Source organism: Macrotis lagotis, chromosome 1 (assembly GCF_037893015.1).
Source record: "Macrotis lagotis isolate mMagLag1 chromosome 1, bilby.v1.9.chrom.fasta, whole genome shotgun sequence".
Taxonomy (NCBI): Eukaryota; Metazoa; Chordata; class Mammalia; order Peramelemorphia; family Peramelidae; genus Macrotis; species Macrotis lagotis.
Genome location: NC_133658.1, coordinates 897,364,175 through 897,386,886, shown reverse-complemented (window position 1 = coordinate 897,386,886; position 22,712 = coordinate 897,364,175). Strand labels below are relative to the sequence as shown.

At 39.1% G+C, this 22,712-nt stretch overlaps 1 protein-coding gene across 2 annotated transcripts in view; it reads right to left on the bottom strand.

Annotated features, from left to right (window-relative positions):
• Positions 1 to 17,525, bottom strand: part of GNB1 (G protein subunit beta 1) — a 108,480-nt gene extending 90,955 nt beyond the window's left edge. The window contains exon 1 of one of the 2 annotated variants that reach the window (XM_074218711.1): positions 17,506 to 17,525. The gene's annotated coding sequence lies outside the window, so the exon portion shown is untranslated. Of the gene's footprint in view, positions 1 to 16,933; positions 17,046 to 17,505 lie in introns of those variants that run through there. The other variant, XM_074218710.1, reaches the window with a different exon arrangement.
• Positions 17,526 to 22,712: the final 5,187 nt, after the last annotated feature.

The window sequence follows — 22,712 nt, the reverse complement described above, 5'->3', positions numbered from 1 at the left end:
TTTTCATGACACCATTTGAGTTTTTCTTGGCAAAGATACTGGAGAGAGTTGCCATTTCCTTCCCCAGCTCATTTGACAGATAAGGAAACTGAATCAAACCTCCCCAGGGTCACTCAGAAATGATGTCAGCCTCTGTATCCTTAGAGTCTAGTACAGGACCAGGTATACAGAAGGCACTCCATAAATGCACCCGACTTTCTCACCTATAAAATGAGAGGCTTTGAGTAGATGGTCTGTTTTCACTAAGATTCACTGATTCTGTGAAATTAAATCATGTTGTTTTCCACAATATGACTAAGTTAGAGAAGGGGGTTCATTTTCCATTTTGGCAATGCCACCTATTATGATAACCTTATAATATATAATTTAATGATCATTTTATTTAAATTGAAAAGCTTAAAAATAAGCCCCCACTGCCTTTTATCAACAATGAGTAGACAAGTATTAGGCAAACAAAACAAAAACTAACCAATAAGTAAAATGCCCACTTGCCTGTAATGAAATATAAGGCCCACCCAAGTGGAGAACAGGTTGGATTCAAACAGGTTGGACTCAAAACTTGTCTCCTTAAGAAATCTTGACTGAATTCTTCTCACCAAGAACGTAGCACATTTTAAAAAGGGCTTAACAAATGTATTTTCATTCATTTGTAACAATTCAAATGCTAAAAAATAAAAAGGTCAAACAATAAGAACCATAGAAACTGGTCTCATCTAAAACTTTTCACCAACTTTGTGATACTGAGATGTGGTCTATGTGTTAGAGCAGTAGAATGGATAGTCAGTCATGGAGTTATTCAACTCCTACTGGGTCTATAAGGCTGCAACCCTAGGCATGCAAGTCACTTAATCTCTCAATGCCCTAAGGAATATATTATGCAGATTATAAATTGCCTCAGAAGAAATTTTGTAGGGAGTCTTCACTGGGAGTTTTCAAGTTCAGGCTCAGTAACCTTCCAAAAAGATGCTAATGTGGGGATATTGCTACTAAAAGCTCTCCCTGGTTCCTTTGCTAATCCTCCTCCAGGATGCCCTTGATGTATGTGTGTAGATATTCCCAGAAAAAGTTTATATAGATGTCCCCTAGTTATCCTTTTTTAATGAGTAGGGTCTGCAATCTCCCCTTCCTCCTAGATGTGTTTATATTCTTCTTCATATACCTTGATAACTGATCCTTTAATACTTTCAAAATTGTCTCCTCTATGAATACTTAGTCCATTCTGGCAGCTCTCAGTTCTGTTATTTTCTATTTCAATTTTCTCTTTCAGCACTGCTGGGACTATGATAAAAGATGGGCTTCAGGGTTCATGATAACAAAAAGATTTGGGGCAGCTAGGTGGCACAGTGGATAGAGCACCAACCCTGGAATCAGGAGGATCTGAGTTCAAATCCAACTTCAGACATTTAATAATTACCTGGTTGTGAGCCCTTAGGTAAGTAATTTAACCTCACCGCCTTGAAAAAAACGACCCCCCCCATAGATTTTCTCCATCTTTCTTATGTTATTATCTTTCCAATTTCATCGACAAATATCCTTGGGATTGATTTTTCATAGCTGGATGATTTTTCCATCCACTTCTCGCTGTTTTATGAGGCAATGTAGCCCAGGATCTTGCATTATTCTTTTCATTTAGGATGTTAAAAAAAATGACTTCATATTATACATCAGTGTTGCTGTTGGCTACTGTAACTTTCCATTTTAGGATCCTCAGTTACCTTCAAAACTCAGCTTAACTGTAAAAGGCTTTAAATATCCTAAGAGTCAAAAAGGAGCCATTAAGTCAGATGCAGATTTTAATTTGGCCAGTATACTAGAAAGTAGTTTGGCAGAAATTAGATATACTAACATCTTACACCATACAGCACAGTATATTCCAAATGGAAATATGAACTGAATCAGAATAGGTACTTTTCTCAGCTACATGAAGGAGGGAAAGTCCTAAACAAACAGGTAACAAGAGGCAATCCTGAAGGATAAAAGATAATTTCAATTACATGAGATTGAAAAATTTTTACAGTAACAAAAGTCAGTGGTACTAGATGAAAAAAATCTTTGCATAAAATGTTTCTGATAAAGGGCTGATAGCCAAGATAAATCAGAAACACAAATATGTCAGACCAAAAGCTATTTTCCAATGGACAAGTAGTCAAAAGTTAAGAACATGCAGTTCTCAAAAGAACTGTAAGTTATTAAACTGCAACAATGTAAATGGAAAGAACCATCACAAAACAATCAAAACTTATTGCTGAGAAAAGTATAAAGAACAAGTTTGGCTCCCCAAAGAGATACAAGAAGACTTGTTTATTCTCCCCTACTCCCTCCTTTGCAGAGATTGTGGGGTGGTGTTCACAGGTGTAGGACAATATAATAGAATTTTTTCAAAAGGTAGATTTTTTAAATTCTGGTTCCCCTTCCTCCTTCCCTCTCAAAATTCTTTTTTAAAAGGAATAATGAGAGTGGAAAAAGGGGAAAGAAAAGGGGAAAATCAGAGCAATATTTTTATAAGTATCAATAAAAATCTTGTTAATATAAGAAGGTTTGTTCCATATCACTAATAAGCAGAATACTTAAGATTATTAATAATATCATAAAAAATACTGCTTTACTTGGCAAATGATTGATGAATGAAAAACACAAACATTAAAAGCTTGCCATGTGCTATGTTAGAACACTGGGGATGCAAACAGAAAAATGAGAGCCCCTGTTCAAGAGCTCACACTCTAAGGGGAGACAAAACATGCAAGACAGTTCTGCTGCAGTGTGGTTGGAAAGGCCCACAAGTCCTAAGGGAATGAGCAGTAGAGCAGATGGCAAAGCAAGGGTCTTTAGGGATCTATTAGCCATTCACATAGTAATGCCCAGAGGTTTGGAGGACAGGGTGGCAGGGCAGACAGCAAGGCCTAAAAGTCCTTTGGATAGGAGTGGTGGGGCAGATGATACGAGCTAGAGGTCCTCCATCTTACTGGAGAAATTAAAACTCCTTGTTCATCCAAGCAGTGGGAATAGCTGTGTGTAGGATGAGGAGGAGGCCTGCCCTACTTTAAGGCTTCTATCTCAAGGTAGATAATTCTCAGGTCTGAATATACCAATGATTCTGGGATTTCTTCCAAAAGTAGTAAGAACAGGGCTTTAGGAAGAAAGCTGGGGGGAAAACTGGCACTTGATACACAAAGGCTTCCTGGCACTCCAATGGGGCAGAGAGGAAAGAAAGAATGCCCCCTCTCCTGGCTGCATGAAAGGAATAATCAATGTTACAAGTGGTTATGGTTCAACCATTGTAGTCTAAAAGTAACTATGCTAAGAAAGTGACTAAATTGAAGTCCCACTGCTAGGAATATGCCCAAGGAGGTCAAAGACAGAAAGAAAGGTCTTAAACATAACAAAATATTCATAGAAGCACATTTTGTGGTAGCACAGAAATGGAGACAAACCCACTGACTGGGGAATGGTACATGAATGTAATGGAATGTTGTTGGGTCTAAAAAAGAAAGAAGAATTCAGAAGACAGGGTAAAACTTAGCTGAATGAAGGGACACTGAAAATATACACAATGACTAAAGCAATGCAAATGAACCAATTTCAAACTGAATCCCATATGATTCTAATCAAACTTTTCCTTAAAGAAAAAAAAAATGAACTTCCTTTTTTCTTTGCAAAGGAGGGGACTATTAGTGTAATACGTCACTTTTATGGGTAGATGAAGTTGATGTATTAACTCAAGAAATTTCAGAGACTCCTAGTTCTAATTCATCTTTGCAGGTTGCTTACAGTTTCAGCCAAACTGCCGCACTGAACCTTTTGCCTTTCCGAGATGTCTGGGGCATTCCATTTTCTACCTTACTGCCTGGAATGCTATGCCTCCTCATTCTAGTCTCTCCTACAAAGTCCAACTCTAAAGCTAACAATTTTCACAAGGATTTTCCCCTTGTAGTCTCCTCCCCAAATTTACCTTGTACGTATCTGTTGTTTTTCAGTCATTCTCAGTCATGTTCAATCCTTTGTGACTGCAAAGACACTGGAGTAGTTAGTTTGCCATTTCCTTCAGCTCATTTTACAGATGAGGAAACTAAGGCAAACAGTGAAGTGACCTGCTTAGGGTCCCACAAGATAGGAAGGGTCTGAGGCCAGATTTGAACTCAGTAAGGAGTCTTCCTGACTCCAGGCCTGGTACGCTATCCACTGCACCAACCTAGCTGTGTTAACAAGTTTATGGAGTACTTTAAGGTTCTCATGACATCCTTCCTATAACCCTGTAAGACAGGTTATTATTCTCATCTTACACACTGAGCAAGGTAAAGGAGATGGTAAGGGATTTGCCAATTTTCTGGCAATGGGATGTGAACACACTCCCAACTCTAAATTCAGGGTTCTTTCCAATTTATCCCATCACCCATCTTGTTCTGAGGTCTAATGAGAACATTGGTTTAGAGAACTCTTGGTATGTAAATACCTTCCATCAACAGAGCAGCAGCTCATTGTCCTATGGAAGGACAAAGCTCCCTGGGGCAACAACAAGCTGAGCTCACACAATATCACACAACTAAGTTTTGTGTAAGACGGATCTTGAACCCAGGTTGTCCTGACTCAAAGGCAGGAACACCCCCCCCCACACACACACATACTCTACCTCATTATTTCTCTGGTGTTTTCCACAAATAACTTATACTGCAGCTTATGTTAGTATCAAGAGTCACATTCACAAGCAGTGTACTCTTTTCATTCTCTGGGCCATGAGCTGTTGGCAATTTCTAACCTTATTAGATAAAGCATTTATTAAACATTTTCGAGTGATACAAATCCTAGAAGAGAGAGATTACATTCCAGTGAGAAAAGACAATACAAAAGAGAGACTGACTGGTTGGGGAGGAAGCCTGGCCCTGGATATAAAGGCTTACTTCCTGTTTATTTCCTGGGGGGAGTTCAAATTTTCATTGGGAAGGATGTAAGGGATGAGGGGTGGAAGTGTAAGTGACACAGTGTAGAGGGAGCAGCTTCCTATTCAAGAAACCTTTCTAACAGGCTGTGAAGAGTCCAATCCCTACAACTGACACTTACTTTCATCTAGGCTTGAACTGATTTCCATTTTTCCCAATCATATTAACAATCCTAATTTACACTCTATAAATTGTTAGGCTTTGTTATTTCTACAATCGACATGTCTATCACTTCTGCTAAGCCAACTTTTAATCTTTGGAGATAACATTTTAATATCATGTTATTAGCAAATAACAACCCACCCAGCATTGTCCATGCTCAACCACAGAATTGGCTGGAGAGAGGTCTTCAGGAAGTATACCAACTGTCCATTTTATCTTACATTCTTACTGTGTGGATACCTCACTTTCTCTTCTAATCAAACAAATCCTTAATGACACTTCTCACTTCAGATTATCTCACTGATTTTTTTGGGGGGGCTGTAGCTTGCCTGCATCTCCCATGTGCCACTCTGCTACTGCTCTCTGTATGATCCTCATTTTCCAATTCTTTGGAAGCCACTGAATTCAATGCCACAGGGCAATACCAACAGAGATTGGTATTAAAAAGATGTGCCTTCAACTTCATGAAAGGCTTTGGGACAACAAATTACAAATTCCTGAAGTCCACTTCTCTCCACATGTCCAACTCTCAGCCCAATGCATGGTCTAACTATCCTGTTTGTCCTCCATGTACTGCCTGTATTATTTGTCCTAGATATGCAAACTGATGGGTGAGCTCTATGGGCTGTTTATTCAAAGGAATGTAAAATCAGGGAAATAACATTCTTCATTCATTTAATCTTTTCCATATGGATGGTCAGGTTAAACTCCTTTGAATGATTATCAATATTTTCCAATAGGTCCTACAATGTTTTAAGGTTTCATGTAATCCATAGAAGTACCTATGGATCAACATTACACAGTGGCAATGGAAGGTAGTCATTCAAGTAGTTGTGTGACCTGGATTTTAAGGGACATATCATTAAAAAAAATTAGAAAATATCATATTTCTTTTATAGTTATGGCCAGGGCAATGAATTTTTTTTTAAGGAAATCAAGGTTAAGTGATTTGCCCAGGATCACAAAGCTAGTGAGTGTCAAGTGTCAGAGTCCAAATTTTGCTCTATCTACAGTCTACCTGCCCCAAGGCCATGAATTCTTATCCAAAAAAGGGATAAATAATTACAAAAAGACAAAATAGGCCATTTCAATTACATTCAAATGAAATGCTTTTACATGAACAAAATTAATTCAACTATGATAAGAAAGGAATTGTTGAATAGGAAAAATCTACCAAAATCTCTGATTTGTTGTTCTTACTCATTCTTGTCTTGACTCTTCATGATCCTGTGAACCATGACATGCTTTACTTTCTATGAAGTTTTCTTGGAAAATATACTGGAGTGGTTGCTATTTCCTTCTTCAGTGCATTAAGGCAAACAAGGGTGAAGTGACTTGCACAGGATCACATGGCTAGTGAGTATCTGAGGCTAAATTTGAACTCAGATCTTCCAGAACTCCAGCCACCTAGCAGCCTCAAAATTTCTGATAAGGGTCCAATATACAGAAAACTAACAGAATACATAAGAACAAAAGCTATTTCTCAATACAAGTCAAAAGATATGAAATGAAGTTATGTTTTCAATTCTTTTAGTATTAATTACAATTTGAAAAGAAATATTTCTAATCACTAATAAGTAAAATGCATGTATCATCATGCACCTAGCAAATTAGCTATCATGATAAAACAAGTATAGCCACTGGCAAGATGGGCACACTAAGGCTGAATGGAGCTATGAATTGATTCAATCATTTTGGAGTTATAGGAAGGAGATGACTAAAGGTCTCTATTTCATTACTAGGTATATAACCCAAGGAAGTTAATAACAAATAAAAAAAAAGTCTCATATTCACCAATATGTTTACAGATGCACTTTTAATAACAGTAGGAAGAATTAGAAAGAAAGACAATGGTCATCAAGTGGAGAATGTCTAAAATTGTGATACAAGACTGACAGAATGTTACAGTAAGAAACAACACGATGACTAGAAGAGAGCATTAAGATATATGAGCTGGCGAGAAATGAAGTAAGCAGAATCTGGAAAAACAATGCTTATTGGGAGTACAACAATGTGAATGGAAAGAAAAATCAAACAAAAAAATCAAAACTGAATGCTATGAAATTACAGTGAGCAAGTTTGGCTCAAAGCAAGAGATAAGAGAAGTTATCTATGCCACTTGTTCACAGAGGTGGAGGCCTATGAATGTGGAAGATAGTATATAAAGTCAGATCATTTTGATTAGTTATAAACTTATTTTAAGAGATAAAGTAGCCATACAAATAAGAATGAGCTCATAGATCAGAAGCTGAAATAAAGCATTTTAGACATAAATGATTTATATGCCAGCAAATATCGATTTTAAAAACCCACCAAAAATTTAACTATACCATTGTAACTGTAGCTTATTTGACAATGAAACCCTCCGATAAAAAAGGGGGGGGGGCTTAGAGTCCAGAAAATCATAGTTAAAAATTTTGCCTAAGACAGTTACTACTAGTTGTGTTTTTGGTGGCCAAATCACTTTAATTTTCTGCCTGCTCCATTAGTAAAATGGGGATAATAACAGTATCTACCTCATAAGGTAGCCCTGTGTCAAATGAGATATCAAGTGTTTTGTGAATCTTCAAAGTGTTATGTAAATGTTAGCTATCATTACTACATGATTCAACCTTCTAATGGCAGCTCGCATAATAGTTACCTATTAATATAGAATTTCATAATCAAAGAACTAGCAAATCTATCTTAGTCAAAAAATCAGACTCAAAAATTATATAGCAAATGTCCTGAAGTAGAAGCAACATGATTTGGTCCTTGATATGTAGGGTAGGGAGTGAAGGATCGAAGACAATTCCAAGGTTGTGAGGCCAGGTATGGTGGGGTCCTTTGTCAGGAAGAGGGATGAATTTGTTGGAAAACTTAAGGTAAGAAGAGGTGGACCATAGGGTCATCCATGCCTTCTCATACTGGACGTCTTACTCACTCTTTCCCGGTGAAATCAGAAGTTAGGAGAAGAAATGCAGGAGGGGCAGACCTCTAGTCCCAGCCAAGGCAGGGATATGCCAGAAATAAAGTTAAGTTATAAACGAGAGAGGCCAATACCCACCCCCCCATCTCCCCCTCCTTGTTCATAATCTCTCATAAATCCTTGTTGTGGGGGGCGTGGCGGCGGCATAGTGTTCACTCAGGGTTTGGGAATCTTCCTCTACCAAAAAAAATTCTCACAAAAATGGTAACCTGAAAAGATGGGTGATCATATGACTAGAAAAAGTGATAACTAATGTATAGAGAGACTTGTGACAGAACCTACCTAAGTCAATCAGTCTTATGTAAAAGTGACTCAAATCATCAGAATTTCTCTACAATAAAAACTAGCAACATCCCACACCTCTCAAAGGAGAAAGCGAAAGTAATGCTTTGCTTCTGTCATTTTCACTATCCTTTACCAGAGGATTTCCACCTAAGATTTCTGATCATTTTGAAGGGCACACCTGAAAGGAAAGCAAAGACCACCAATGGCTGATTATCCTTTTATTCCTATAGAACAGAGGTGAACAATTCAAATAGAAGCAGGGGCCAATAAAGTAGACAAAAGGATATTAATTTAGTTTTACAAAGTAACATTATATTTTATTTTTGTTTAGTTTGTTAGATTTTCCTAATTGAATCTTAACCTGGTTTGGTCAGCACTTGGAAGTGTAGCGGGCCACTGGCCTGGTTTCTGATACTTCTGCTAGAGTTCATACTTCTGCTAGAGTTCAGAAACGAGGAACTTACTGCTCTGATTGCTCAAAAGGCCAAGGACAGAGGAGCCTGAATAGAATGTGGAAAATGGAAGTTAAGGTCTAGCTTAAATTGTCAAATAGTTTACAGTTATATTTATAACAAAACAGTAAATTAAATTGACAAATTTGTAGTTGCTGTAGAAATAAATTATATTTTAAAATAAGTTATAGTAAATGTCATAACTTTATCAGGCAGTCTAGAATGGATGGGAAAAAACTGTACCCTACCAGTTAGAAGCTCTGATCCTGGTTAGTCACTTATTAGATGCATGTCCTCCCAATAGTCACTAACAGGATAATAAGATTTGGAACTAGAAGGTATCTTTGCAATCATCTTGATGAAGAGTTTTTTTTTTTTGGCAAGGTAATGGGCCCTTCAGTTAGCATTAAGTTACGGAGGCCGCATTTGAACTCAAGTCCTCTTGACTCCATCTAGCTACCGCCTTGATTAAGAGTTCTTAATCTTCTTTGTATCAAAAACCCCATTTTTTTTTTCAGTCAGGTGAGGTCTATGGACTCCACCTCAGAATGTTAAAAACAAAACAAAACAACACAATGGATTACAAAAGAAACAGGTTCTGATACAGAAATTACCAACCTACTATTTAAATTAAAATATTAAACAAGTTCTACTGAAACAGAAATTATCAACCTATTATTCCCCAGGTCAAGAACCCTTGGTCCAGAACACTGTAACCCAACAAGCATTTATCAAGCACTCACTCCCCCATGACTCCAGAATACCCTGGCTTTCTCCAAATCTCGGTCAAAACTTTACTAGACATTTTTTCTGGGTCACCTCTGAGGTGTATCTTGTGTGTATAAAATTGTTGCCAGGTTTTCCCCATTAGACCCGCAAACTCCTTGAGAGCAGGAACACATTAAAAAAAAAAAAAGCAAATAAAACTATTGTCTCACCAGCACTTGGCATCAAATAAAGATTTGTTGACTTGACAACAAAAAATAGTCCCTGCCCTCAAAAAGCTTATTTCCTCATTTTACAGCAAAGGAAACCAAGGCCCAGAGAACAGCAATGGGCCCTAGGTCCCACATTTAGTGATAACAGGAAAAGCTGCCACCAAGCCCAGTTCTTCTGGCCATCAATCTTTCACTTTTCCCATAGAATGTGTATGCTACTACCGCTATGCCACTGAACCTCAGCATGAGTTTCTCAATTTAGAAAAAAGGAATCATATGGAGCATTATGTTTAGAAGGATGAACTGGGAAATGTGAAACCACACTGAAATCAAAGTGGTACACAACACATGACATCTTTTTATTTTCCTAAGCAAAGACTCAGATATGAGATAGTGTGTTAAGTTTTACTTAAAAAACTAACCTCAAAATTTCAATCCCTCTATATATTATTCTTCCCCTTCCCCTCCAACCCCTCAAAAATGTTCTTTCCCCCATGCTTTCAAAATTTCTGGAAAAATGGGAGGTTAGGGTAATAGAAGGAATACTTTCTGTAGGCATTCTTTCTATAGTAAGAAAAAAAAATGTTAAGAGTTTTCTCCCCCAAACACAGGGAACTCACTTTTACGCTAGAATAGGAAAATTAAAATTTTTTAAAAAATACTTTCCATTCTCTTCCTCACTTTCAAAATAAAATATGAATACTATTTTATGAAAAGTTTCAATGTGTATATTGTTGAGTTTTTAAAATACAGGTTTAATTCATTATAAGCATTTTCTCCTGCAAATGAGCCCTATGTTCCTACTGATCTGAAATATAATTTTAAGGCTGCTTTGCTTTCATTTCTCTTAACACCTCAGCTTAAATTTATCAGTTCCTCATCTCTAAAAAGAAGAGTAGTTAGAGTCTAAGGGAGTTAACATTTAATGGACCACAACTGTAACACTATTTTAGGGTAGTTTGCTGTAATTCAGGAAGCTTTTCTTAAAATGAGGTATGCTGCTATTAACAGGAATCCCTTAAAACGGTTTGGTTTTGATTTTCAATTAAGACTACATTTGGATTGGGCAATTTCCACCTAAAACATTTTTTAAGACTGTATAGTGGGACACAATTTTCATTCACCCATCCAGCATCTGCCAATGTCTTTCCTATTTTAGTGAATGACACTGTCTTTTGCTTAATCCTTATGTGACACAAATATAATAATGGAAAATGCTCAATTTAAAGACTCAATAAAGAACCTAGATAAGTGAGCATTTAACAACTGCAGAAAGAAATGAGGAGGAAGAAGTAATGATGGATAAACCTTGGGTTGTGGAAGTGGAAATCACATGACCTTACATATGAAATGAGTCTTTAGACCATCTAATCCAATTTCATTATTTCAACAACAAAGAGACTGATACAGAAGAAAGGTGCACATATAGACTCACATATGCTGAATCAATCTAATTATGAAGAATTTTTTAAAAAGTTTTCAATTAATCATCTGCTATATGACAGATGTCCAAACAAAGGTGACATACTAGCACTGCTATTTTTATGAAATTAGAACAAATTTTTCTACTTTCTCTAAAACTGAAAGTTGTAGTAGAATTACCACTCAGATAATTTTTGTTATACCTAGCAGGCATATTTTATGGTCACCCTATTCTTTTGCCAGACATGCCAGGACAAAGTTAGGAAAACACACATGCATATGTCAAAGAAAACAGAACACAATGTAAGCAAGATACAACATGATATCAAAAATTTTACAACTCTGAGTATTCTAGGTTTGGGATGCTGAATATTTTATATTCTTCGCTTCCCTCAACTTGAACTAAATCATTTTTAAGACAAAATAACCCTTTATCAATGATAAGGCAGTTTCAGATGTATAACCTATTCAATAATGCCTCAGAGAAACTTGATTTTGTCTTTTAAATCAATAGAATTCTACAAACAAGTCAGCAGCTTAAAAAAAAAATTAGGTACCTTGACTTTTTTTTTTCCAAATCATGTTTACTATTATTCCATCAGGAAATACCTAGCATCATTTCCACTAATCACCATGGCACCTAATGGTGGAGACACTGCTTACAGGCTAGCTCGAAGCTTTTAAAAAAAGCTTTTAATAGTCTACTAATCCACTGGTCAACTCTACAAATTGCCTACATCTCTAAAATGAGGTTTTAGTAGCATAACTCAACTTTTAAATCCTATTCCTTGTCCAAAAACAGTTAATGTGAAGATTTCAGAGATTTTGATTTCAATGATTTTCAAAACCAGCAAGATGTGAATTCCCGTTCTGGTCAAGGTTTGGCATGACCTTTTTCTAACTTAGAATCACTGATACAAACACCTGATAATTCATCACCAGCATATTTCACATTTTCTGTCAGTGCCCTATATCTAGCTACTTGAAGCAATAATAAAGAAACAAGACCAGTTTTTCTAAACGTAAAAAGTCCAAAGATAAGGTGTTGTCTACAACTAATTCAGTTATAAGACCATAGGATTTTTGCTTTTAGTCCTGTCAAAATTTAAAATACTATGGAATATGCCATATGGTCAAGCCTAGATATTAATACTAGGAATATCAGTTACCAATCCACTAAAGCTGAAAAGCTAAGAGTCCACTGTCAGTAAGAATTTAATCCAATTTAGAGGACAATGTGAGCCAAGCTTATCAGGGAAGGGGGAAAAAAAACCCCACAATTATTTGAAGATGAATATAAAATACCAATAACTATAATAACTAAATGTTAGTTCTACTCATTAAGATATATACTGTCTGAAAAAGTCAATCTAATTAGATAATTCAGACAGATATGAGCTCACTTTATGAGATATTTTGGAGATAGATTTTTCCAAGGGAAAATAATACCCAATAGACTAAGTGAAAATAATAACACTTTGAAAATGTCTAACTTTACAAATAATGTTTGAAAAGCTATAAACTTTTCCTAACAATCTCTAAATTCAGAAGAAAAATATAAAAACATTAAATATCTACTGTATGCAAAGCATGGTGCTATGGGACCATTGTAATATGAACAATGTGAATTTATCATACAGGCTCAGACTTGCAATTCAGCAAAAATTTATGATCATGAGAAGAGAGTTGTAAATGCAGTCACTGCACAAACAGGGATACCTCCTTCAAGGATCCATAATTTTCATCAGTGTACACTAAAGCAGCTCATAATCTCTCTTTATCTGAATAGACTGTCCCTCCAAAATTCACTGGAAGCTAACCTTTTGGCGATGAGCCTCCAAACTTGGCAAGGCATGGTCCTTAGATGAGAGACATACAGCCTTTCCAGGTTGGTAGACCTGTCACAGTTCATACTTCACTAGCATAAACACCTACAGTTTGCTAAATAGGTAACAGAAGAGAGCAGCTAGGTGGCACAGTGGATAGAGCATGGGGTCTGGAGTCAGGAAGATCTGAGAGTTCAAATCCAGACTAAGATACTAGTTGTATGGGCAAGTCAATTTCATTGTTTACCTCAGTTTCCTCATCTGGAAAATGATCTGAAGAAAGAAATGGCAAACCAACCCAGGATCTTTTGCCAAGAAAACCCCAAATGGGGTGACGAAGAGTCAAGCATGACTGAAATGACACAATAATCAACCAGACAAGAAAATGCCAATTCTTCAAATCTTAGACTGAAGGATCACTACCAATTTCCTTACAAAAAAAGCAGTGACTTGATTCCAGCAAAATGTCCATGAAATTCTAACACTGGGTATTGGACTTCAGAGACAATATGCCACACACTAACCTATGAACTGGTACTAGTGAGCAAAGATAAATGGAGTGGTTTTAGTCATGAAGATAAAATGCTACTTTGCCTTGCCTTTCCAAAATCTTATCTTTAAAGAATTCCTGTGTAACTAGAATCACAATCACCTTGGCAAGAAGAGAGCTTGATCACAGTGGACAGAACCTGTCTCAAATGCCCAAGTCTGGCCAGAACCAGATTAAAATGTAATTGGGAAAATATTTAACAAAACAAAAATATGATACAGAATGTAAAACAACATGCAGCTGCAGGGATCCATTTCTATTTGAATTTGGCACCAGAGATCCAGTTCAATACTTTGTCTAATTCAAGAATCTCTGTAGTAGAAGTGCAAGATTTCCGAGTTTCAGAGAGAATATTAGAGATGCTCCACTACAAGATCTTGCCCAAAGCTCTACCCCCTGAGCAAGGGGGAGCCAAAGTTTGAAGGCTCTTGCTTACTGGTCCCCAGCACAAAGAGCCCCCATTTTACTTAGGCAACTCTCCAATTATTGGAAAATTCTTTTACTGAGTCAAAATCTAGTTACCGGGAGCTTCCCACCCACTGGCCTGATTCTGTCCTTTGGAGCAATATAGCCCAGCTCTATTTCAACTAATTTCATTCCCGTCAGCACACAAAATGCTAGCGCTTTAGTTTTAACCTGAAGTCCACCCCCCACAAAAATTCACTAAAAAAATCAGTTCATCTTAGAGATTCCTGTCCCACCCCTGAAATGGCATCCTCCAGCTCTGTACATACCAAGCCTTTAATAAGTTGCACTCTAAACACTTCTTCTTAAACAAGGGACTGTTCTCATCCACCCATGTCAGAACTTACTCTATCACACAAGCAATGAAAAATAAAGAGAATAAATATCAGACAGTAGGGGTCAACCCGGACATTTCATAATTACAAAAATATTCAAAACTATGATCAGTTACTTTAATAATAAAGTTGATAAACAATATGGCTTTGTTACCCAATGCTGAATTCCAAGCTGTGTCTAACAAATTTAAAATACACAAAGAGTACTAACTCCTCCAAACTATCAATAATGTACATTACTTCTACAGAAAATGTATGATACACTATTTAAATCATGACTGTTCCCACTTCCCTTTGCAAAGCAAAATATAAACAATTACTATTTTCCTTCACTAAATGAAAACTATACACTATATGTTATGCATATAAAATGTATATAAACTATATACGTTAGCTCAACCACAATTTTAAGGTTTTTGTTTCCCAAAAGATGAGCAACAAAGACCTAGCAACAAGTAGATCAGATGGAAATACATCTGTTTTTATATTATTAATAAATTCAAGTATGCTAAAGTTCAGATAAAATGTTAAGAGCTAATATGAACAAAATAATCACGTATTAATTATATAAAGGAAAAAACCTCAATAATATATAGCAAGAGGTAAAAAATTTGCTTCATCAGCTGCTCTAGTTACCATACCATCTAGGTGGAATTTTCAATTGAACTATTTACTCCTCCCACTTAAGTCTTCAGTTTGAAGAGAAGCCCTTCAAAAAATAGGAAGAAACCTAGTCTCTTGAGTCACTTCCCTTCTCTCCCTCTTTTGAAGTCTCCTCAAATAATGCAAATGAAAACTAACAAATGCAAAATACAAACAAAAAGCCCATCGTGTAATTTCGTAAAGCTGGGATGAGGAGGGAGCTTTCTGAAAAAGAGAAAGCTCCAGCCTTGGTGGGAACGCCATCTTGTTGCAGCTATTGGGCCCAGGCACAGAAGGCCCCATTCATTCACAGCAAGGGTGCGGGGGACTCTCCCCATCCACACCGCCGAGGCGATCTTCGGCACTGAGCAGCCAAACAGCCCCCCAGACTAACCCTGGCATCCTTTCATTAGCATGGAGAAGGAGAGCTAAACCCTTTCCAAGTGGTTGAGTTCTGTCATTTTCAATCTCACACCTCCCAAGATAAAATTGCATTCTGAATCAGCTGTAGAGCAGAAAAACCTAAAGATGTGGGATAATTTTTCATGAGGTTTCATTTTACTGCTATAAAATGTTATTTCCTGCCTCATCCCAGTTCTTTGTTTCTGTTTTAAATCCCCTCCCTCATTTTAGTCAGCTGTCTTACAAAAAAGATTTAACTAGATTCTCAGCTTCCTCATTTTATTCTTCCTCTCTTCTTTAAATATGCATTCAGAACCTAAAATTGTAATGTGGAAGTCAATGGCAAAGGAAAAATGCATTTTTAACTTGTTTGTGTCCTGAGTGATTTTGTTACAAAAATTTTAAAGCCACATCTGCTAAAATATCTACGAATCCCGTACAAGTGACAAATTGGCATCCTGAAATAACCTCGATTTAAAAAAAAAATCCAAAAAAAAAGAGGTGGAGAGAAGATAAGGTCTGTCAAAGAAACTCTATTATTCTTTTCATATTCCAAAGTATTTACTGCTCCCTATTCCTTTGTTTACTAGCTTAAAATTAGTAGAATCTCACTTTCTAAAAAGAATCTTGAACTTTTCACAATAGCTGTTTGGGTATTTTTAACTCCATATTCTAGCACTGATTTCCATGGAGACTTGCTCCCTTACTCTGTTCTGGCACACATCCTCCATGATCTTACATATTCCAGTTACATGCATCCAAAAAAAAAATGCACCACCCTACCAGATGCAGAAGGAAGAAATTCACAGAAATACATATGGTACCAAGTCCTTTCAGCATGCTTTCTGATAAAATACAGTCATTTCCCCCCTTCAGTAAACAGCAATTTCATCCCAAATCTAGGGGCTTCTTTTTCTGAGACAGTTTGCCAACAGCCCCTATCCCCCCTCTTGGATTCATCTCCACTATTGCATTACACACAACAGAATTCTTGAAAATCCCTTTAACTCTCCTCTTGGGATCGGTCTTCCATCCCTCTTCTCTTTTTGTTCACCATTAGAAAACATGATTCACTCCCCATTTCAGAGTTTAGGTGGAATCAGGCTGAAGAAAGGAGCCCCACCACAGTCCGCCTCTCCCGACCCTCCATGAACAAACCCTCCCGATTCTCCTCTTTTCCCCCACAGCCCCCGGCACAAACCCACCCATTTTTTAAGGCGGCAGGGAGATGGGGGAGAGCCGGGATTTTCCCCCTGGGTGTGTATATTTTTACACCGAAAGCCAAACTCCAGCTCTAGCCAGATGCAAGTGTGAACCCCACAAGGCTCCGGCGAGGGCGGCAGTTTCAGGGGGCTGGGGAGGGGGAGGATGTTGGGGGCAGGAAGGGAGGAAAATGAGGCGGAGGGCGGGGAGGGGAGGAGGGGAGGGCGCAGGGAGGAAACATGGAGCCCGGGATGCCGGGGCCCAGGAGCGGCGGCGGGGCCGGGGCGGCGGGGCCCGGGGGGCTGTGCCGGAGACAAAGCGGGGTGCGGGGCGGGGGAGGGGCGCTCACCTGCGGGGCCGCTCAGCCACGGCCCGGGCCTGCTGTGGGCGCGGGGTCCGGCCGCCGCCGCGGGGCCTGGGCCTGCTGCTCCCGCCGCCGGGGCCGGGCTCCCGCGGGCCGGCGAGGGTGGGCGGCGGGTCCGCGGCCGCCGCTGCTCCGCCCGGCTCGCCCCGCTGCCCCGGCCCTGCCGCCGCTCCGCTGCGCTGCGCTCCGCCCGCTCCGCCCGCTCGCGCCCGGCCTGGCTCCCGCCGCTCCCGCCGCCTCCGTCCGCCCCTCAGATGCCTCCAGCCATCGGCGATGGGCGCGGCGGGGGCCCCTGCCCGCAGCCTCGGGAAACCCCACGCACCGCCCTGCCCGCCCCCGCCCCCCGGCTGCCTCCCCCTCCCCCTCCGCGCGCCGCCGCCCCCGCCCGCCCGCCTCAGGGCGCATGCGCCCCCCGCGATCCCGGCCGCCGCCGCCGCGCCTCGGCCCTTCCACTTCCTCCGCCCGCCCGGGAGCCTCCGCGGCCGCCGCCCCGCGCGGGGGGGGGAGGGGAGGGGGAGGGGAGGGGAGGGGGCTGCCCGCGCCCCGCCGCCACTTACCGGGCGCCCACTCTCCCGCGTCCGGCCTGACGGCACCAGCCAGCCCGCACCCATTAGGCACCGACTGACTCCGCCGACTTGTGCCAGCCAGCACACGTGTTCTTGAAACCCCGATTACGTTGCCGCCCCTCCTCTCAGCCCGAGGGGACAGCCGGGGGGCGCCGGGGGCCGGGGGGCCCCGACTTCCAATGCCGCGCAGACACGTGGCACCGGCTGTGTGCCCGTCTGCGGCCGCCCTGACCCGGCCCAGGGGGCCCCTACCCGCTCCGAGGCGCTTCAGGGGGTGCCGGGGCATCCCTCACCGGGTACAGAAAGACCCAACGGCCCCTTCTCTCAAGGGGGGGTCATTAGAAGAAAGGCTCTTGGGGAGATGGGGGTTGAGCTCCCCTGGAAGGCACCCCCAGGGCAGAGAAGAGGAGGGTAGCAGAGAGCCCTGGCAATGGGCACAGGACTGCTAGTTCTTAGGGCTGTGGCATTTGTTTTCAGACTTTTTCAGTAGGTCGACTGATTTTTGCCGATTTTATTTTTCTTCTTCACCTTTAAAAGCATTCTTTATTTCTGTGATGACTCTCCCAGCAAAGGAAGAGATAAAGGGGCAAAGTTAGGCATATCAAGAAAGATTTATTTATTTGGAAAAAGATGGGTTGGAAGTAGAGTCTGAAGTCTTTGAATGTTAGGCTGGACGCTAAAAAGGACGGACAAGCCCAGAGTCAGGGAAACCTGGGTTCAATCTGGCCTCAGACGCCAGCTAGCTGTAAGACCCTGGGCAAGTCACTTAACTTCTGCCTCAGTTTCCTCCACTCTAAAATAGAGATTATAATAGCCTCTGCCTTCCAAGTTTGTTCTGAGGGGCCAGCTAGGTGTGGCTAGAGCACCAGCCCTGGAGTCAGGAGTTCCTGAGTTCAAATCCAGACTCAGACACTTAATAATGACCTAGCTGTGTGGCCTTGGGCAAGCCATTTAACTCCATTTGCTTTGCAAAAAAAACAAAACAACACTAAGTTTGTTCTGAGGATAAAATGAGATAATATTTGTAAAACAGTACAGTGCCTAATACATATGATATATATCACATATTTAAATAGAACTTTTTGTTTTTTATTTTATTATTATAATGCTACATAATGGTTACATGTAATACAAAATATACAAACACAATAAGTTATTGATTTATTTTTAATTATTATCATTTGTTGTTATCACCCTAGAGCCAGTGGGAAGCCCCTTGAAGCTTCTCAAGCAGGTGAGTGACATGGTCAGGTTTGTTCTTTAGGAATATCCATTTGGAAGCAGTTTGCAGAATTGAAAGGGGAGAGGCAGGAAGCAGGGAAACCAATGAAGATGCTACTACAGTAGTCCAGGGACAAAGGGCTGAATGAGGGTATCTGTAATGTGAGTGGAGAGAAGGGGAGCAGATGTGAGAGATGCTGAAAAGGTAGAATCAATAAAGACTTGGCAAACTAATTAGATATGGGAATTAATAAGAGTTCCCCATGTCTGGAACACTCTCCCTCCTCATCTCTCCCTCCTGGCTTCCCTAGTTTCTTTCAAGTCTCAGCTAAAGGGCAATGTTCTACAGGAAGCCTTTCATAGTCCTCAGAGGCTACCCCCAATTTATCCTGTCTATATTTTACTTGTAAATGGTTGTTGGCCCATTGTCTTCACAGTTAGACTATGAGCTTCTTGAGAGAAGGGACTGAATTTTGGGGGACTCTGTGTGTGTGTATGTGTGTGTGTTTGCCTTTCTTTGTAATCACAATACTTAGAGTGCCTAGCATACAGTAGGCACTTAATGTTGGTTGATTTCTAAATGATACATAACTGAGGTATACATGGAGTCACTCCTTTCATTGCAGGCCACTTAGGGAATACCAGTTCTACTGGAGCAGAGTCTCTGAGCAACCAGAGGCTTACAACACTTATTGACTCCTTTTTCACCATAAAAAAAAAATAGACCTCATTTTGGTCAGTTTGTGCCTTTTGAATGCAAGTCCCACTGGCAACTCAGTTAATCAACAGACTCCTCTTCTTTATACAGTAATGACCAGGAAACAGTCATAGAATACCCTGAATTGAGTCTTCCATTATTCATGGCCAGAAACAGTCATTCCAAACATTCAAGTAGGGGATTTTATCAGATAGCATTCCTTGGGCATGCTCCTAAGGATTAGCTTTTCATTGCCCAATCCTCACTAACAAAGAGAGCATTGGTCAATTTGAGAAGATCATTTTATTCTGTGTCAATGTTCCTGGGCTTTTCTAATTTCATTGGATTAGATTTTCTGGGCCTTTGTCCTGGAGTTAGAGGAACCCACAGTGGTTCTTCTTTCTTGTGGACAAGAAAGGGCCAGGCTCTCAGTTCCTCAGATTTGTACTGAACCCTCCCAGACTAGGAAAGGATGTGCTTACAAAGTACCCCTGTAAGGCAATCTAGCTATACCAGATCCCAAAATATAAGTGTACAAGTACAAGAAATGACTGATTTAATATTTATTTTTTAAAATTATTATTATTATTATTCGTTGTTGTTATCCTTGAGCCAATTGGGAGCCCCTGAAGCTTCTCAAGCAGGTGAGCATGGTCAAGCTTGTGGATCTCTGCTGATCACTTCTAAACAATCTGGTATTGGCTAAGAAATAAAGATCAAGACAATCTGCTACTGGCTAAGGAAAAAAAGAGTGGTAGATCGGTGGGATAGATTAGGTACACATTATATTATAGTAAATGACCACAGTAATCTCATAAATGCTAAACCCAAAGATCCAAGTTTTAGGGAGAAAAACTCATTATTTCACAAAAACTGCTTGGAAAATTGGAAAATAATATGGCAGAAACTAGGTATCTCCCACCATAAACCAACATAAAGTCAAAATGGGGTGCATGACTTATACATAAAGGGTAATACCAAGAGAGTATGGAATAGTTATCTGTTAGATCTATGGATAAGGGAAGATTTTTATGACCAAAAAAGTAATACTAAACATTATAAAATGTAAAATAAATAATTTTAATTAAATACCATCTAAGTTCTTGCACAAACAAAATCAATGCAATCTAAATTATAAGAAAAGCAGAGGGGCTGCGTGGCATAGTGGATAAAGCACCAGCCTTGGAGTCAGGAGTACCTGGGTTCAAATCCAGTCTCAGACACTTAATAATTACCTAGCTGTGTGGCCTTGGGCAAGCCACTTAACCCCATTTGCCTTGCAAAAAAAAAAGAAAAGCAGAAAACTTGGGAGAAATTTTTTCAACATTTATTTGATAAAGGCCTCATTTCTCAAATATAAAGAGAACTGAGTCTAATTTCTAAAAATACAAGTCATTCTCCAAATGACAAATGGTCAAAAGATATGAACAAGCAACAACTAATCAAACCAAGTAATCAAAACCATTGTCAAAAAAATTGCTCTAAATTGCCATTGATTAGAAAAATGCAAATGAAAACAACTCTGAGGTATCACTTCTCACCTATCAGATTGGCTAATATGTTGAAAAAGGAAATTGTTGGATCATGGAAAACTAGAACACTGATGAAGTTATAAACTGATCTAACCATTTTCCAGAGCTATATGGAACTATGGCCAAAGGACTATAAAACTGAGCATATGTATTTTTTGATTCAGCAATACCACTGCTAGAATTATATCCCAAAGACTTCCAAAAAAGGGGGAAAGGATCTATATGTACAAAAGTATAGCAACTCTTTTTATGGTAACAAAGAATTGGAAATCAAAAGGATGCCCTTCAATTGGGGAATGGTTAAACAAGCTGTGATATATTATTCTAATGGAATATTATTGTGCTATAAGAAATGATAAGCAGAATGATTTCAGAAAAAAAAACTGAAAAGACTTACATGAACTGATACAAAAGGAAGTGAACAGAATCAGGACAATGTTATGCACAGTAACAACAGTTTTGTTCATTGAAGAATTGTAAATGACTTAGCTAGTCTCAGCAATACAATTATTCATGAAATACCCCCAAGGACTAATAATGAAGCATACTGTCCACCTCCAGAGAAAGAACTGATACTGATTGAATATGGACTGAAGCATGCTATTTTTCACATTTTTTTTTCTTTCATTCTTTTACTTGTATGGGATTCTTTTTATACAAAATGACTAATATGGAAATGCTGTACATGATTGTTCATTTATAACTCATATCTGATTGCTTACCATTTGGGGGAGCAGGAGGGGAGAGGACTAAAGAAGAAGGGATAGAATTTGGAACTCAAAACTAAAAAAGTTTTAAAAATTGTTTTAACATGTAATAGGGGATAAAATATATTAAAAAGAAAGAAATACAGATAAACAGTGAAACTGTCTTGGAAGCAAAAAAAAATCAGAAAAGTCAACTAGCAGACTAAGACATCATAGTGTGGTTCAGTTACGCTTAGCATTGTAGGCATCTGTTCAATACAGAAACTATGTTTTAGGAACTTTTATGGATAGCTCCTGAGAAAGATGATAGTTCCAGAATTGTAAGCTATCCTAAATACACAGGATTTCCATATTCATATGCTTCCTTGCTGGGTTTCTAAATGTATATTCCCACTCTTCTGTAAGTATAACTTCTAAGAGTGTAACCCAGGTTTGTGTGTGTAATAGGATATATTTATTCTTCCTGCATGTTCCTTATAGGAAAAACTGTGATATTATTGCTTTCACCTTATTGCTAAGTAAATGGTTATGTTTATGCTCTAACGTATTTTTATTTAAAAGAAAAAAGAAAGAAATGTATTCCTGTGCCACGGTGGGGAAAAGCCACCCCTCCCTAGCCCTTCCTGGGAAGTTCACAGATGCCACCTGGAGAATGTGATAAAATAAAACTTCCTTTAAAAGGGCTACTGAATCAGTGACTTTTCTTGTTTATTGACCAAACTGGGATTTGTTTCATTATGTGAAAGCACCAAGCCCCTTCTTCATGTAGTCATATATGCTACAGAACTTTTTAGAGGAAAACTGAAACATATTTTCTATGGGATAGTCCATATAAGTCCATTTCCTTGTATACTCCTTTGGACCGCAACCTTGAATAGATTCAAAATACATAACAATTTTACATTGCAATATATAATTAACATGGAATTTAATATTAGATAACAGATCATATGTTATATGACAATATATAATAATAATGTTCAATGTATCATATAGACTACTAGCTATATATTATATTGCAACAGTCATAGCTTATATCAT